This window comes from Nylanderia fulva, unplaced genomic scaffold (assembly GCF_048542155.1).
Source record: "Nylanderia fulva isolate GAGA-0341 unplaced genomic scaffold, ASM4854215v1 Scaffold65, whole genome shotgun sequence".
NCBI lineage: Eukaryota > Metazoa > Arthropoda > Insecta > Hymenoptera > Formicidae > Nylanderia > Nylanderia fulva.
In genome coordinates, this window is record NW_028190753.1 from 242,564 (window position 1) to 261,248 (window position 18,685).

The window sequence follows — 18,685 nt, forward strand, 5'->3', positions numbered from 1 at the left end:
ATAATTAAATTTACTAATATTAATTATAATTTTATAAGAAATACTAATTAATAAGATTAATAGTTAATTAAAAAATTAAATTAAACAATATCTCTTTCTGATATTTGAATTATACATTAAATATACATTGTATTGTATTAAAAAAAATTACATGGAAAAATTATTACATAAATGTATGAAATTTTATTGAACATTATATATATATATATATATATATATATTTTAATTTTTTTAGAAAATATTTACAATTTATGTATTAAGATTATATACGTGTGAAAAAATTTTTTTTTCAAACAAAAGCTAAAATTATGACACAAGGCACCAAATTTTGTGCACAAGTAATTAATTCTAACGGAAAAAATTTTAGTTTTGTTGGGATAACGCACTGTCATCCGCGATTTGGCTCTTATTGCTTGACTTATACTTTAAACTTCAAGATATAATTCAGCAGACGTTATACTGTCCGTTAACCAAGTCTCAGTCAAGACAAGTACATCATAAGCAGAACTCAATGTAGTTAATGATTTAAAAAACGCATCTACTTTAATCCTTAGACCACGAACGTTCTGATAGTGTATTAAGAGTGATGTTATCCATTTTCTGACACCGACGAGGTTTTCACAATAACAGGTCTGCCGTTTCTGTATCGGATCGTCAAGGTCGGATCATCCGCTTCACGTACTCTGTCTCTCAAATTATTTATATAATTTCTTTGGTAATTAGTTAGATCTTGAGATACTATCTCAAGATCTTTTAGCTGAGCCTTTATATTTGTACTTGTTTTTTAAAACCGTCAGAACCACATCTTCCGATGGCAGAGTTGCAACAATTGGGCGCTTCTTATTTAAAGATTTTTTCCCAATTCTACGGACATTTACCAGTCATAAATCCTGTGACATAATTTTTGACAAAATGTCCCGTACTTTTCTATCATCTTCATTGGTTTCGGTCTTTTTATTTGCTCTGGAACGCTCAGAGTCCTCTATTTCTTCAACATTGAAGAATATAAGATTTTTGGACCTTTGCTTTTTTTTATCTATCTCGGATATTGCTTCTTCAATTAAGTCTTCGCTGTCCACAGGATGAAACAATTCTTGTTTGTTTTCAAGTTCAGTGACCTTCATGAGAAGGGCTGCCACCGTATCGTTAAGAGTGTCAATCTCAGCCTTATAGTCCAATTTTAATTTATTAATCTCTTCCTTTATCGTGGAATTGAGTTTATCGATTTCCGCCATAAAAACTCTATGCATCAATGGAGATGCAGGCCCTGGAGAGGAACACGCATTCGATCTTCCTGAGTGACTGAAATCAGCCTTGCAATCCAGCAGTTTTCCATTATGCCACGGATGTCCAGTTCGAGTCAAATACGTTTGATCCGGGTGCGAGTCGACCTTGCACAAAGGACAAGAGACCAGTCTTTGCACCTGAGCGGAGCAACCCTTGCAAATTCTCTTATTAGGAACTGTATTTTTCGACATTATAATGACTAGATAAGTGTCAGCAAACTTCGATAAAACAGAAAGCGGCAAACACGTCCGACCCACACAAGAGGCACTTCAAGACTCCAAATTAGTTAGAAATAAGTTGATGTTAAAATGAATTCTATAGCTGACAAATTCATTCTTAGGAATCGTGGTGTGCAATCCTATGTATTCCCCATCTTCTGTTAATGCTTTTTATTGCAAGATCTACCGAAATATTGGTAAATAGTGATTTTACATTTAATGACACTAAAATATCCGATGCGCCTATCTCTTTACCAGAAAGTATGCTACACAATTCGAAACTATTTTTAACATGACTATTTGCTTTCGAGATCAATAAAGTTAATATTCTTTGTAGGTAATTAGCAATCGAATATAGGGCCGTATCAATTGAGGAGACAATAATTCTAAAGGGATTGTTTTTCTTATAGGTTTTAGGTAGGCAGTAGGCCTTGGGCAAAAGGGAGTCACTAGATCTTAGGTAAAAATATTTTTTTTTGGATATGTATTCTTTTGTTAACCATTTTTTTACCGTGTTATTTAAATATCTTTCAATTTTAAGGGATTGATTTTTGTGACTATGTTATGTGTTGTTATCGTTAAGTAAGTCAGTCATTTTTTTTACGTAATGATCTCTATTCATGGCCGACGTAATATTTCCTTTATCAGCCCTTGTAAAAATGATGTCCGGATTATGGAGACAAAAATTCCTCGTGGATTTGTACATCCTATGGATTTTTTCTTGTATCAAATTTTTTTGTTGTCGATTGTGTAAAAATTGAGTGAATTGAGGAATTGCTAAATTTCTAATCATTCTGAGGCTCGCAATTTTATTTCTTTTTGAATTGCTTTCCAAATATTTGATAAATTCATGTATGGCTATTTTTTGTTGTTAATTGGAAGACTAAATTTACCACCTAGTTGTAGAAGATTTGTAACCTTTTCGGGAATTTTCATGTCTGATAAATTAATGAACCATTTATTGTTAGTTTGGTTTAATTGTTTGGTTTAAATGTTTTCTCAGTCATTAGGAGATATAAGTATATTAAACTTGTCATTGTCATTAGGAGATATATAAGTGTTAATTCTATTATTGTCTCTAGTCATTTGTTTGTTGTTTGCGTATGAAATATTGTGTAGTTTGTTGTCTTTCAAACAGTAATTAAAACTTATCGGTTTGATATTGTTAATATAATTCAATTTGTTTTTTTTCATCAATCTGTAAAATTTATTTTTATGATTGTGATATAATTTCCTTTTATAATTGTTAAAAGAAACTGTGTGATGTTTTATAATTTCATCAGTAATATTACTAGGAAGATGATTGAATAGGGTATGTAAGGTTTTTAGAAGCTCTTTGCGTAACAAATCATTTGTTCTATAATATATAAATCGAATATTTCGATGTTCAATATGTCAGTACCAAATTTATGGAGCATACTATGTAGTTTTTTGATTGATTTATAATGGTGTAATTCGAATTTTTTTTACTTAATAACGACAAATGTTTAGGCAATATATGGTAATTTCTACATTGTTTCAAAAAATACAACTTTGATGTTGTTCTCACTCTTCTGTAAGACAGATTGATCCATTGTTTCAGTAAGAAATTTGTTTGTTCGCCAAATAAATTGTATATAAATTTAAAGTTATAACGATGGTGTTTAAACGGTAAATTCTTGTAACGTATTGTGAGGTCAGCGTAATTTAAACGAAATGAACATAAAACATAAAAAAACATATGGCTCGTATATTGCGAAAACGGGAAAAATAATTTTTCTTTTTAATAGAGACAGACACCATAGCAATGGACAAGTCAAAGGTTAACTTCTCGCTTCACAACGAAGAAGATGCATTCCTATTGACATTTTGTAAAAAAAAGTCTGTCTAATCTGCTTTGTCCTTGTCTTCTGTTCAGTTCATTCTGAGACTCATACCAATTGACAATTTAATTATGTATTGACATATTGCTAATTTTTTAGTTTTTTAACAATGTGATTTTATTTTCGCTTTACCACTTTATTTATTAAAAATTTAGTTATTTATTGTTATAATGAGGAAGACCAAGTAAAGTCGAAACGTTTGTACAGAGATTCTTATTATATAAATATTTTATATTTAAAAAATGGTAGTAATTTAATCAACCAACTCTGGCAAATTAAGTGATATTTATTTAATATTCACGACGTTTCGGCCATGGGTTTCGGCCCTTATCAAGTGCTAAAATATATAATAATGACAATTATTAGAAAATTAAATATTAAAAAGTAACAAAGTAACTGTAATAAAACAATAAATATTTCCACACAATAATATGTAAACTTACCTAAAACATAACTTTTTATAAAAAAAAACCTTAATCTTTGATCTTAGAATGTGACAAGATGTAATGTGAAACAATTAACTGTATTATTGTGTCGGTTTCAAGCTTTTTATATACTCATTACCTTGATCAAACTAAACGACCTTTATTAGTTTTTCGTAAACATTATTTAGATTATCCGTGTCTTTTTGTAAGTTGATTGTATTGTCAAATTTTTTGATAAAAAACATCTCCGCGATTTCTCGTTTTTGTACATATTTCTCATGATGTAAAATTTCGGGCGCGGACCAATCAAAATCATGACCATTATCCAATTTATGAGTACTAATGACTGAATAATTACTATTGTGTCCCTTAATGTTATTAAAATGTTCTTTTATACGTGTGCCTAATTGTCGTTTAGTCTGAGCGATGTATGATGAGGAACAATTTGCGCAATTAATTTTGTACACTATTTTTGTTTTTTCTTTTAAATGTAAAGAATCTTTGACACGTTTAATTAGTGTATTCAATTTTTTCGGTATACAATAAACGCTATGCATCCACCGCTTCAACTTTTAATGTCTCAACTTTTAATGTCATCAGCAACTGTCTACAATCGTCATTTATGAGACTTTTGTCTCCAGATTTTAATTTTTTATACTTACTGGTGCGTCCATCGACAGAGTTCTCGCCGAATGCAGCATTAATGTTTCGAGCGGCAGCATTATGACTACTTTTCTACTCATACAAAAATGTACGCGAAAATCACGTCATATTAAAAAAATGTTTAAAAAAATATAAAAAAAGTAAATTTTGAGCTTTAAAATAATATATAAAATATGTAAAAATATAAAGATTTTTATTGACAAAGAAAACTTTAAAAAGTTTACATTGCAAAATCGGACATTTCATGTGGAGCACAATCTAATATATTTATATGTATCTATGTATATTTATTTATATGTATATATTTATATGCCTATATGCAAGAATATCCATTATTTGACAAAGATGGATTTAAAATGGAAATGTAAAATGTAAAATGCTTATTATATATTTTGCATTTAAAATACATGTTTACAAAAACTATTTTATATTTACATTTAAATGGTTTTTATTATCTATTTTTATTTCAAATGTCTATATCTTGCAAATTAAAAATTAATCGAAATATCAATAATATGTATATATAACAATCAAAATGTTATTAAAGAAGTCATTAAATAAATATCTGTAAACAATAATAAACATTTTTTGTAATTTTTTCTTATAGCTTATCGAGAGCTTTCCAAAACACTGCAATACAACTTTTTTTTTATTAAGTACTTCTTGAGTTATAAAAGTTTGAAATTTGAAGTCAAAACATTTTTTGACAAAATATAAAATATCTTGTAAAATATTATTTAGTTTTCAGTAATCATAACCTTAATACTTTTGTGCGCAGAATAATGAGACCAATTAATTGGTTTAAAAAGAATACATAATCGAAAAGTATCGGACTTCCGTCCCCCCCCCCTAATATTTTTATATAAATGCATTTTGTAAAAAATATCCAATAGCAAAGTTGTATGAAGTAAAATGATGACCTTGATTATGATTTTGATCGTATTATTCAAGGTAATTTGAAGGTCAACTTCAAAATTTTAAATGAGAACCCCTATTTTTGACCCCGAATTCTAGAAGATTGTGACGTGGTCTTTTTGAGCCCGTCACAAGGGCGGACGCGCCCGGCCGGGAAGCGTCTGAGAGCGCTGTACAATTTTGTGTTTCGTGCGGGTGAGCAGCGACCTTTTCGCTAGCTCGCCCGCACTCAGTATCGGGATCGAGGTGGTAGGCCAGGAGAACGGCCATTGTTTTAGGGAGAAGAGGACCTGGGCAGACGACGGAGGAACGACCTCGGAAGGGGAGGAGCGGAGACTGAGCGACCGGCCCGGTGAGTATTAAGAACAATAAAATATACGCGGTACCGAGAAAATAAGGAAGGGATACTGCGAATAAACTCGTTACAGCCTCGATGGGACGAACAGGAGCAGTCCAAAACAGGGAGGAAAAGGCGCCTACATTCCGCGACCAAGATGATTCCCCTGAGGGGCCCGCCACCACACATCGAGAGAAACACGGAGATCTAACGGGACTGATCACCCCGAGACGACTTCCCTCAGCAAATAAAGGTCGTTCGGAACATCATACGGCCATACGAGGTGTGGACGGGACCGCCGAGAATGGACCTGCTTCAGCCGTCGCTCCCGAGGGCTGAAATTTGTATTTGGCGGCGGAAGTCCGCGACCAGCCGCGAGACACAGGAATCGATACGAAGATCGATTCCGGGTCCGGCGCGGGGCGCAACGCTGCCGCGAAACCTGGCAACCGGGCCGGGGTGGCGCGCATTGTCTTCCCCCTCCCCACCAGCGTACCTTCCGAAGTCCCGCCGGCCCGAAAGGAAATCACTGTTCGGCAAGCCGGTGTCCTGCGAGCAGGAACAAGGACGAAGACCCACAACGACCACCTGCGACGGCGAATTATTGTAAGGCCACCTCCTCGATCGTCCGGTAAGCGCGGATTCGGCAGAGACCCGTGAGTTATTAGAGAAGTATAACGATACCGAGCAATTATGCTGTAAACAATTTAGTACCGAGAATTAGTTGAGTGACTCACGGACTCGCGTCGATTTCCGCGGCATTAAGTTATTGCGTAAATCTTTGCCTTCTTCGCCTCTCCGAGGGGCACCGAAACGAGTCGACAGTCATATCGTAATATATTGTAATATTAGCATTGTATCGAGTCATTGATTAACAATCCTTGAGAATAAGTTACGCTGGATTAGAGTATGATCTATTCGATTCCGAGCCGGATACAAAGGGAGGAGAGCAATGATAACTAAAGATTTCGAGAAAACCCAGCGATCTCCCTACGGCTCGATAATAGTGTTATAGTTATTTTCATTCACTCTATTTATATGCTACTAATTGAAAATATATTCTTATTTTATCTTATTTCTGAGTACAATCAATATCGAGATTTCCTCTCTCTCTCCGGGACTGCGATTTCGAATCTCCTTACGGAAAGAACCACGACACTCTACCCCCTGTTGATACCGAGCTACCGAGGCCGAGCCGTCGTGTCCGCTGATTATTTACCGAGATATTGTTGAGTGGTGCGGCCTGACCGCACCTGGCGTCCAAAAAATACGATACCGAGCAATTAGTGATACCGAGCAAGTATTGAGAGAACGGAGGGCGGCACGACGAGGTTGCGCAGCAGTCTCTCTCGCACTCTCTCTCTCGTTTGACGAGAGAGGGCGGAGAGACGGTCGCAAGATCAATAAATTTTTTGTCTCATTTTGGAATTCAATTCCGGTATAGCAAAATATGTCAAAAAATATTAATTAATTGGGAAAATGTTTCGAACAAAAAGACTAGAAGTTTAAAAATCTATTATCTATTAGCTAATGATATCTATTTGATCTTGAGATGATCTTGAAAAGCCCGATCAAGCTATGTCAACATAAAATCTTAAATAGAAACATCTATTTTTTATTATACTAGATAACACAAGCGCGCGCCAAAGAAAATTTACTCCGCAAGTGTACATAATTTTAATTCGATGAATTTCTATTATGAACCTAATTTTAATTTGCACCGAATTTTTATTATGCACAATTTTAATTCTTGATTTTTTGTCATTTACATAAAATTTTAATTCGCCGTATTTCTATTATGTAAATAACTAAAAATGTACCTAATAGAAATTCGGCCTATAAAATTATGTATATGTAAATAGAAATTCGGCGAATTAAAATTATAAACATAATAGAAATTCAAGAATACAAATTATGTACATAATAAAAATTTGGCGAATCAAAATTTAAACATAATGTAAATGTAAGTGTGGCAATTACATCGTCACATACACCCCGAAAATTAGCGAGCGAAAATACTTATACGAATACGGCCACACACATGCGAAAAGTACCGAGACAAAAATAAATATAAATAAAAACATAATAGACGAGACAGAGAGAGAGACGAAAGACAAGAAGCACAGAGACAAATATCAAGATGTTAAGAGACAAAAGAAATAAACAAACATAAAATTCTCGAAGCCTCTCAAAGGTTGATTTTTGAGGCGAAAGATATGAAGAGCGATTTTGCGTTCAAAAGATTTGGTTATCGCGGACTGTCACCGCGTACGGACGTACATTGTGAATCCGAGCGATCTAATATTCATGTATCGACTTAAAAAGACTGTGCTTTCTTAGTGAATATACAATACTTTCAGTTACACGTAATTAATGCCTCTCGTTATTTTTAATTCCCGACTCGCATTGTACCGATTAAGTATTCTTCCACGAAAGTCTAAATAAGAATTAAAATTATGTACACAATGAAAATTCAACAATAACATTTTGTACATAATATAAATTCGTCTAATTAAAATTATGTACATACATATATAATAGAAATTCGACAAATTCAAATTATGAATATAATAGAAATTCATGAATAAAAATTGTATACATAATAGAAATGCGGGAAATAAAATTAACGTATGTACATAATAGAAATTTGATGAATTAAAATTATGTACATGTAACAGAAACTGGACAAATTAAAATTATGAACGTAATAGAAATTCACAAATACAAATTGTGTACATAATAAAAATCCGGAAATTAAATTATGTACATTATATATATGTAACAAATTATAATTATGTATATAATAATAATTACAGAAATACAATACAAATAAAAATTATGTACATAATAGACATTCGGGAATTAAGATTATGTGCATAATAGAAAGGGAATTAGAATTATGTACATAATAGAGAGTTGATGAATAAAAATTATGTACATAATGAAAATATATTAATTAATTAAATTTAAGTACATAATAAAAATTCAGCAAATTAAAATTATGTACATAATAGAAATTCGTCAAATTAAATTATGCACATAATGTGGAAATTCAAGAATTAAAATTATGTACATAATAAAAATTTAGCGAATTAAAATTATTTGCATAAAGAAATTCAGCAAATTAAATTTTGCACATAATACAAATTCAATATGTTAAAATTATGTACATAATCGAAATACGAATTAAAATTATATAACTTAAGGTCGAGAAAATTAATTTTATTATTATCTTGAATTTCAAGAGTAAACTGGATTCTTTTGTAAAAAGAATTAAATAAATTTAATGTGTGATCTATGGAATCTGATGGAGCAGCCATTATTATATCATCCACGTATCTGATGTATATGGGTGGACAAAACTTTAGTAGTTGAAGAGCTTTATTTTCTAAATCTTGCAGTACAATATCAGCTATGATAAAAGATAAAGGAGAACCCATTGGTGTGCCGAAGGATTGTCGATAAAAAACATTGTTAAATGTAAAATACGTAGAATTTAATACGAGGCTTACTCCAATTAAAAATTCAGACTTAGGGAGATTGCAATTATTTTCAATATATTGCCATCTATTGGAAACACTCTCGAGAGCAAAATCGATAGGTACGTTAGTAAAAAGTGAAATAACATCAAGAGATAATAATTTGTAGTCATTATGGATCTGGTAAATATCTGAAATTTTGTTAACCATTTCGAAACTATTTTCTATGTAGTTATTACAGACAGAGAAACAATTGTTCATAATTTGGTATAAGTGAAGTGTTAACTGATATAAAAAAGTATTTATAGAGGATACAATTAGTCCAAACGGACAATTTTCTTTGTGGATTTTAGGTAAACCGTAAACTCTCGGTAATGTTCCCTCACTAATGAACAATATGTCTGTACTGAAATGTAATTGTTATTTTTCCATCTAGTAAGTAATTCATGAAGATTCGAAATTAATTTTCTAATCGGATCCTTATTTAAAACTAAATAAGTTTCATCATTGCTTAACATGTCTTCAATCCTTTCAATGTATTTATCTCTACCCAAAGCCACAGTTATATTACCCTTATCTGCTTTTGTTAGTATTAAATTATAATTTTTTTTAAGGAAATTATTTGTAATTGTATTTATATATATTAATTTTTTGTTGGTTTCGCTTTTAGGATACGAATATGTACCAATAGATTTAAGGATGTTATTAGACCTTTTAATGATGGTCTTGCGATCAACGACTGGAAGTCTTTTCAGATTATTTTCGATATTTTGGATAAAATTTACAGTTAGATCAATATTATTAGTATTAGGTAAACTAAAGTTTTCACCCAGTTGTAGGAGATATCTGATCTCATCAGGTATGTGGATGACAAATTTATAAACCATTTGCCATTCTTTGTCAAAATGTTAGGTTTAATATTAAGAAAAGAAGTAGGTTTAATTTCAATTTCAATATTTTCATTCCTCTTACTGTTATTAAGTGTATTTGTTTCTCAGCAAATTGTTTATTTTTCGAGAAAGAATAAAGACGTGGTTCTATTTAGTTTTTTTGTAGATAACGACTGATGATAGAAATAATGGACCGGTTTAATGTTGAGGTCATTTAGATATTTCTGTAAAAGATATCTGAACTTTCTCTCGAGTCTGTCTCGCTCTTTAATATAAAAAGAGAAAAGTGGGCCAGATTGTTTATTAAAGAACGATATGTAAAGTGAGATAGGTAAATTTTTGTACATGTCAAAACACACATTGAATATTCTACCATAAGTTCTGTTAATAATGTTATAACTATTATCAATCTCCAAGTGTATCAGTCTCTTAAAAAATGTTTTTTTAGAGAGTTCGTAATTACGTGTTGATTTGCGGCTCGTAAAATTATTTACATAGTTATTTAATAAACAACTAATATGCGGCGGAGTGACATCATATTTCAAACAGTTACGCAAAAAATTAATTCTTAGTTTGTTTATAATAATTATTTTACAAAATTTGATCCAGAATTTGAATAATTTAACATTTTCAAACCCAAAACAAAATTTAACAAAATCAAAAAATGAATTAACAAGACGCATTTTTTAGCTTGGCGTTAAATTAATATAATTTGTAACAGCTCTTTGAAAATTAATATATATATAAAAGGCAATAAGAGCTATAATTAAGTTCTTTCATTAATATTTATTTGTGGTAAAAGATTTATAACATAAATATTAGACAGCAATAAATATCAGAATGAGTTTAACAAATCAAGCTCTTCTTGATCCGATGCATTTGATTGATGAAGGAGTAGGAAAGAAACATCTTAAGCTTTTGTTAAACTTTTATGGTAATAGCAATGAAGATGCTTTGAAAAGAATTAAGAATATAAATGATCAATACAGTTCTTTTAAAGAATGGGTGTCATGCGATTTCGTACAAAAAACACGTACTTTTAATGAGTTAGGTAGATTTAAAGCATTAAGACATTGCGAATGGCTATTTTGTATACAGCACTAGTTGTATTTCAAAATACCATGCCTAATGAATTAATGCTTTACTTTAATGTATTAAATTGTACATTACGTATACTACATGATGCAAATGAGTGCATAAAAAACAATCAATATGCAAAAGATTTATTAATTTATTATGTAGAATGTATGAAAAATTTTTACGGAGAGCACCATATTGTTTATAATGTACACAATTTAATTCATCTTTCCGATGATGTTTTACAATTTGGACCATTAGATAGTTTTATTTAGATAGTTAATTCAAAGCCTCATAGAGCTATTGAATTTTCTAATTTTGTTTTAACAGTTGCAAAACCAAATAATTGTTGTTATCTCACAGATGGAAGCGTCATTGTAATTAAAAATATTTGTTTTTTAAATGAAAGACTAGTCATTCTTGGGTATAAGTATATTGATTATATAAGAGTTTTAACAAGGCTCTGTAATATAAATATAAATTTAACGTATAAGACGGGCAACAAGAGCCAAATTGCGGATGACAATACTTTATCCTAACGAAACTAAATAATTTTCCGTTAGAATTAAATACCGGTGCACAAGGCACCAAATTTTACTTGGACACGGCCAAGATTTTTAAAATATGAAATAATCTCATATTTGAGAGGATCTGAATAGCTCAGCTGGAAGAGCAGTCGCCCGGCAAGCGAAAGGTCTCGGGTTCGTTTCCCGATTCAGCGATTTTCGGATCTATATTTTTCTCTTGCATTCATTTATTTATTTTCCGTAGGGGGGTTAAAGGGGGTATTGAAATTAAATCTCAAATATGAGATTATTTCATATTTTAAAAATCTTGGCCGTGTCCAAGTAAAATTTGGTGCCTTGTGCACCGGTATTTAATTCTAACGGAAAATTATTTAGTTTCGTTAGGATAAAGCATTGTCATCCGCAATTTGGCTCTTGTTGCCCGTCTTATACGTTAAATTTATATTTATATTGATTATGTTAGTATTGATAATTATCCAATAGATTCTCGTTTATTAAATATATGCAAGGCAAAGACTTTCTCTAACAAACTTCAAGTTTCCATTGGCCCATTGAAGTCATTTCTAGAAAAAGATTTCGAATCTTTTTGCGTGAATACTTTTATATTTTTTCTCTTCTTTATTGCAAATCTTAAATTTTTTATTAATAATTTTATTTCATTATATTTCATTTTTTATATTTCACATTGGAACACAATCAAACAAAATAATATAAATTGGTCTATTTGTACTTATATTTTAATATCTTTTTCAATAACATGCATATGCTACATTTTAAAATTCACTATCATCAGTTCTAAAAATCTAAAGTTCATATCATGTATAGATTTTTAGAGAGTCGATTGTTTACGATCGGATTTATACGAATTGCTCACAAGGTAAAAATTACAAAAGAGACAGATTTACTAGATTTTACAAATAAAATTGTAGATATTCTAATTATCTTACTTTTGTAATTTTTACCTCGTGAGCAACTTATCCAAAATACACAATTGACCCCTTATATTGATAATATTTCACAGAAAAAACAGTATTCTTGAAAAAATGCAAATATGCCTTGATTCAAGTATATTTTATCCTTATAATAGCGCCAAATATAAATAATTTTGGATAAAGGATAATTTATCCTTAAAACAAAGTGCAAAATATTCTTGGTTGAAGCTGAAATTTACTTATAAGTATTGCAAGGACAAGTGAACATCGGATATAAGCGATACTTTCAAATATATAATTCTTAATTCAAATGAGTGACTAAGTTTGTTTTTACTATATAATGATTTTTAAAAGAAGAATATATTTTAAGGATACAATATACTTTACACAAACTTATTTATTATTAAGACAAATGAAAATTTGTGATTACAAAGAGCATTCTGTGCTTAAATCAATCAAATAGCGTTCAAAAATAAAAGTATACTTGAATCAAGGATTCCTTTTTTTCTGTGTTCAAAACGCAGCTTTCTAGTAAAACTGATCGCGGGATAATTGATCTGTTATATATGGTATAGTCAAGTACGCAGCAACAATAATCTATTGTAAAATGTTAAAAAGAAAAAATAAAGAAAATACGTACATGAGGAAATATCCCAAAAAATTTAGTAATTTAATTATAATTATAATTTAATAAATAACATATGATATTTTTTAATTATATTTTAATTATAATTTAATAAATAACATATGATATTTTTTAATTATATTTTAATTATAATTTAATAAATAACATATGATATTTTAAATCGGCCAATAGAGCCCAAGCGCAAAAAATTAATTCTTCGGAACTCTATCTCTTGGTTTGAGATTACTAAGTTCCATATATAAATTAATCTCAAACTTACATATGGAGAAATAGGCGAGAAAAATATACAATGAAAAAATAATACAAAATCACCTAATCTGTAACAATGCTCAAGCTCGTATGTAAACACACACAATGATAACTTACTAAATATTGCGTTATAGATGTGCGTTAAATGTAACATGCATATGTGTTAGTTACATGTTATACAACAGTTACATATCTGTAACTGTCGTATAACATGTTAATCGGATAAACAGACGTTGAAGACAATATTAGATTTGATGAACATGAATATGAAAACGTTGATGATAAAAACATTCATGATGAAAACGTTGATGATGAAAACGAGCAGTATAATAATAACAATGATAACGCTTCTATAAATAACGAGAATGAAGAGTTTTATGCTTCTCGTAATCACTAAAATAATATTCAGAACTTACTGAATTTAGAGCAATTAACGCATGACGCAGATAAATGTTGTCGTAAGTAAATTCTATTAACTCTGTCCATTTTTTATTCTATAAACTTTTTTTATATATTTATTAAATAGAAACAATTTATAATTTCTTATTTTATATGAATTAATCTATATAAAAAATTTTTACAGTACAGTTGTAAATAACAGGATAATGATATTGTAAATAAAGGATGAATTCACACCTTGACAGAAAAGCAGAAATCAATCAGAATCGCGCTGATAGTATAAGCTTCTAGGTAGTAAACTTGGTAACCAACGCGAGTTCTGATTGGCTTCTACTTTTCTGTTTTCTGTCAAGGTGTGAATCCATCCTAACATATATATACTTTATTATATATACATATATATATATATATATAATATATATATAATTAAGTTTAAAAAGTATTACTTGTTTTTTAAATAATAATTATATGTATTTACAAATGAGAAATATTATGATCTTCTTAAAGAATCTAATATTAATAACTTGTTATTGACAAAATATCAAATTGTTTAAAAATCATATAAAATTGTTATTTACAATTCATCTCATTGAACACATGAAAATCACACACAATTAAACTAATATAACTAATTGATTATTTTATTATTACAATTTCTTGTCGAGAAATACTTTTAATGCTTCTTAAAAAAGTGGATAAACTGTTATTGATTATGAAGAATGGGCCACGACAAAATAATGATAATCCACAAAATGAACAAATAGCAAGAATATTTGATGAACTTCAAATGTAACCGATAAATGAAGTTGAGCAATTGCTTTTATTTGACCAAAAATTAATACATCCTCTCCACGAACAGATGAAATCACAATTTGTCAGAAATTATTTATTTAAATAATTAAACTATTTAATATTCTAATTTTATTTGTAAATTTTAATAATGTTAGTATTGATTTTTGGATTTGAACCGCGTAGACATTTTGTTTAATTCCGACGTTTCGTAAACATTTCACCTTTTTTTATCAGGGGGGAGCAACTTGATACTGTATCAAGTTGTTCTTCCCTGATAAAGTGAGCTAAAATGTTCACGAAATGTCGGAATCAAACAAAATATCTACGTAATTCAAACTTGAAAATCAATGCTTATGTTAATATATACATCGAAAGCCTCAAATATTATTTTTATGTGTTTTCAGAAAGCAAAAATGGTTGCTATTGGAGGAGATACTTTCGACAAAGCTATAAAAAAATTTTATCAATGATCATGACTGATGAGTTGGCAGGCAAATGTACTTGGATCATTAGAAAACCTGGCAAGATCAAAATTTCAAATTACAATTTCCCTAACATATAATAAGTAGTGAGTTACCTATATATTTTTTATTTTTAAAAAGAAATTTATCAACTTTTTGTATGGATATAATACATTTACATTAATTTTATTTATTTTCAGTTTACATCACCAAAAATATGGTACTACTTATACAGTAGTAAAAAAACGGATACAACTTTAGCTGCAAAAATATGGTGACCACATAAAGCTTAAACAAGAACAAGCTCGAAAGGATAAAGAACAAGACCAAAAAGAATATGAACAAGAACAACGGTTATTAAATAATTAAAGAAAAACCAAGTTAGTTTAAAATATTTGCGACTTTTTCTTATTTTGAACTTTTATTAATAGTTTAATACTTTTATTAATAGTTGGTTTATTAATAGTTTATCAATAGTTAATTTAGTTATTATTAGACAAATTATATGCAAATTGCCATTGCATATTTGTTACTTTTTACATATCTTACAAAAACATTAATAATTTGAACAAATTATATAATGTTTTCAATTAATTAACATTAATTACTTAAAAATATAATTTTTTTATATTATTAATGCTCTTGTAGAATGTGTAAAAAGGAACATAGTTATAACATACATAAGTAAAAATCTTTCCTCAATGGTAAAAGTCGACCAAACTGGCAATTATTTATTATAAATAATTAGTTAAACTACAACATTTCGGCTGTCATTGCAGCTCTTTTCAAGTAGATCTGTAAACAGTTACATAAAATAATTATAATTTTAATACAAACATTTCATCGCAACAAATAATTATAAATTTATATACAAAAATATGTTACATACCAAACGTAAATGCATACTAAATTAGTATAGTAAATCAAGTTCACTGCATACCACCCACAATATTCACAATTGTTTTAATGAACAATGTAGAATTGACGTTAGTAAGCATGGAATAAATAGATGTTAATAGCTAGCAAGAATCTTGCTCTCTAGTCACTAATCGTTAAGAAAATTATAGTAAATGGATTGTGAATATCAGTAATAGTCACGTTCCTGATTCATTGATGAATTTTTTAAGTTTAGGTGATAAGTTTGGTGTGCCCATATGTAGAAATGACAAAAACGATAGGAAAATCTCCGTATTGGAAAATATAAAAAATTTGGAAGTCAATTATTGAAAGTTTCTTAAGGATAACCTTGATAATGTGAGATTGTCGATAGCGTGTTCGGTACACAAGTTTTTGAGTAGACAAAAACATATTAGTTACATGGATAGATACATTTTTAATAAGTACTCCGAATGCTCAAAATTTTTGAAATTAAACAAAAATATTTTTGCAACAAAAGCAGATAAGGGCCAGGTTACGGTGTTGATGAGTCGGACAGACTATGCAAAGAAAATGAATAATTTATTGAAAGACGTTTCTACTTATAGATTACTCAATAAGAACCCATTAAATGCATTGAACGCAAGAATTACTTCTTTGTTAAAATCTTGGTTAGACAATAAACTCATAGATGAAACCACATACAAACATTTGAGGTGTACGAATGGTAACTTGCTTTGAAGCTAAGGCTTACCAAAGATCCATAAAGCAGGATATCCTCTCCGTATCATAATTTTAACGTTAGGAAGTTCTGTTTATAACATTGCAACCTTTTTGAGTGAGATATTGCAAAATGCGGTTAAGAAACCTCGATCTCATATTAAGGATAGTTGGTCCTTTGTGGAGATTATTAAAGATAAAAACATTGACGATAGTCAGGTTATGATTTCGTTGGACGTGACTTCACTTTTTACTAACACCCCGTGGGAATTAATTAATAGCGTTTTCGATTGGGGTGCACTGGCTGCACTGAATGTCAGGCGCGTGTTCGATTGGTAGTGCCAATGCGCACTTGGCTAGTGTTGCGTGTTCGTTTGAACGCACAACACTCGCATAGTGCGCACTCAGTGCGCACTAAGTGGCACGAGATATTTTGACGGTGCCAGTTCAGTGCACTGGATGCATGCAAGCAGTAGGGCATTCTTTTGAACGAAAATTCGACATAATGAGCAATTCGGATTTGGCTGTCTTTAATATTTTGGACACATTTTTGGAATCTTCTTCTAGTTCAAGCGAGCAAGAAGAAATAATTACAACTTTTCGAATTAGAAGAATAATTCCAAAAACTGTAAATTATGTAGAATGTGTGAAAAAAATGGATAATGACACCGTAAATGTTATATCTTTTTATATAAACATCGAACCTATACCCTTTTTTAAAATATAATTAATGTACTTAATGTAATAGCATTTTTATACTGAATAATAATAATTTTTATATTTGTCATAGTTTTGTAGGCACTTCAGAATGTGTCCAGAAACATGTGAGCAATTAATAGATGGTTTTCAGCAATCAAATTTCTTTCCAAAAAATGAAATGCATGGTGGTAGATCAGCAGTTTCTGCTGAAAAGCATATTTTATCTTTTTTGTGGTTAGTACAGCAGAAAACAGTTTCTTTTAATAATTATAATTGTATAAAAATTGATATAATATATTTTACAGGTTTGCAGGAAACAAATCATCGATGCGAGACGTAGCAGATCGATTCGATACAGCTATTTCAACCTGCAAAACAATTTTATCAAGGGTTATGAATTATCTTTTAAGCATAGCGAAAGATGTTATAAAGTTTCCTAATAATGACGAAGAAAAAGATGAGCTAGCTTATCGTTTTTCAAAGGTTACATCTTAAATAAAAGAAAATTACTTCTAATTATTATTGAATTGTTATAAATTAAAATAATAAATAATTATTTCTTTTCAGATATCAGGTTTTCCAAATGTATTAGGATGTATTGATGGATCGTATATAAACATTCGAACTCGAAGTATAAAATAAGATCTACTTACGCTAATCGACATGACAAAACGAGTCTTGTATTACAAGGAATTTGTGATGATGAGAAGAGATTTATTGACGCCTTCACTGGAGTGGCTGGCAAACTTCACGATAGCAGGACATTCACATTATCCTTCATAAGCAAAAATATTAGTGGTATATGTCAAAATAGAAAGTATCACTTGTTAGGCAATAGTGCTTACCCAATAAGGGAATATCTTTTAACACCTTATAAAGATTATGGAAATCTTATTCGATCACAAAGAATATATAACAAAAAGCTTTGTGGAACTAGAGTGTTTATCGAAAATGCATTTGGCTTGTTAAAATCGCGATTTCGTCAGTTAATAGAATTACAATTTCACGATGTCAAAAAAATGTCAAAATTTATAATGGCATGTTGCGTATTGCATAATTTGTGTATTGATTTGAAGGATTCATTCGACATAGAATTAATAAACGAGCCCAATAATGATGAAATATTTAATATCGATGATCCCGAAGTTTTGGGTGAAATAAAAGCAAAAAGAAGAGGAGAGCAGAAGAGAAATGAAATATGCGAGTCATTTGATAATAGTTAATAGTAAAT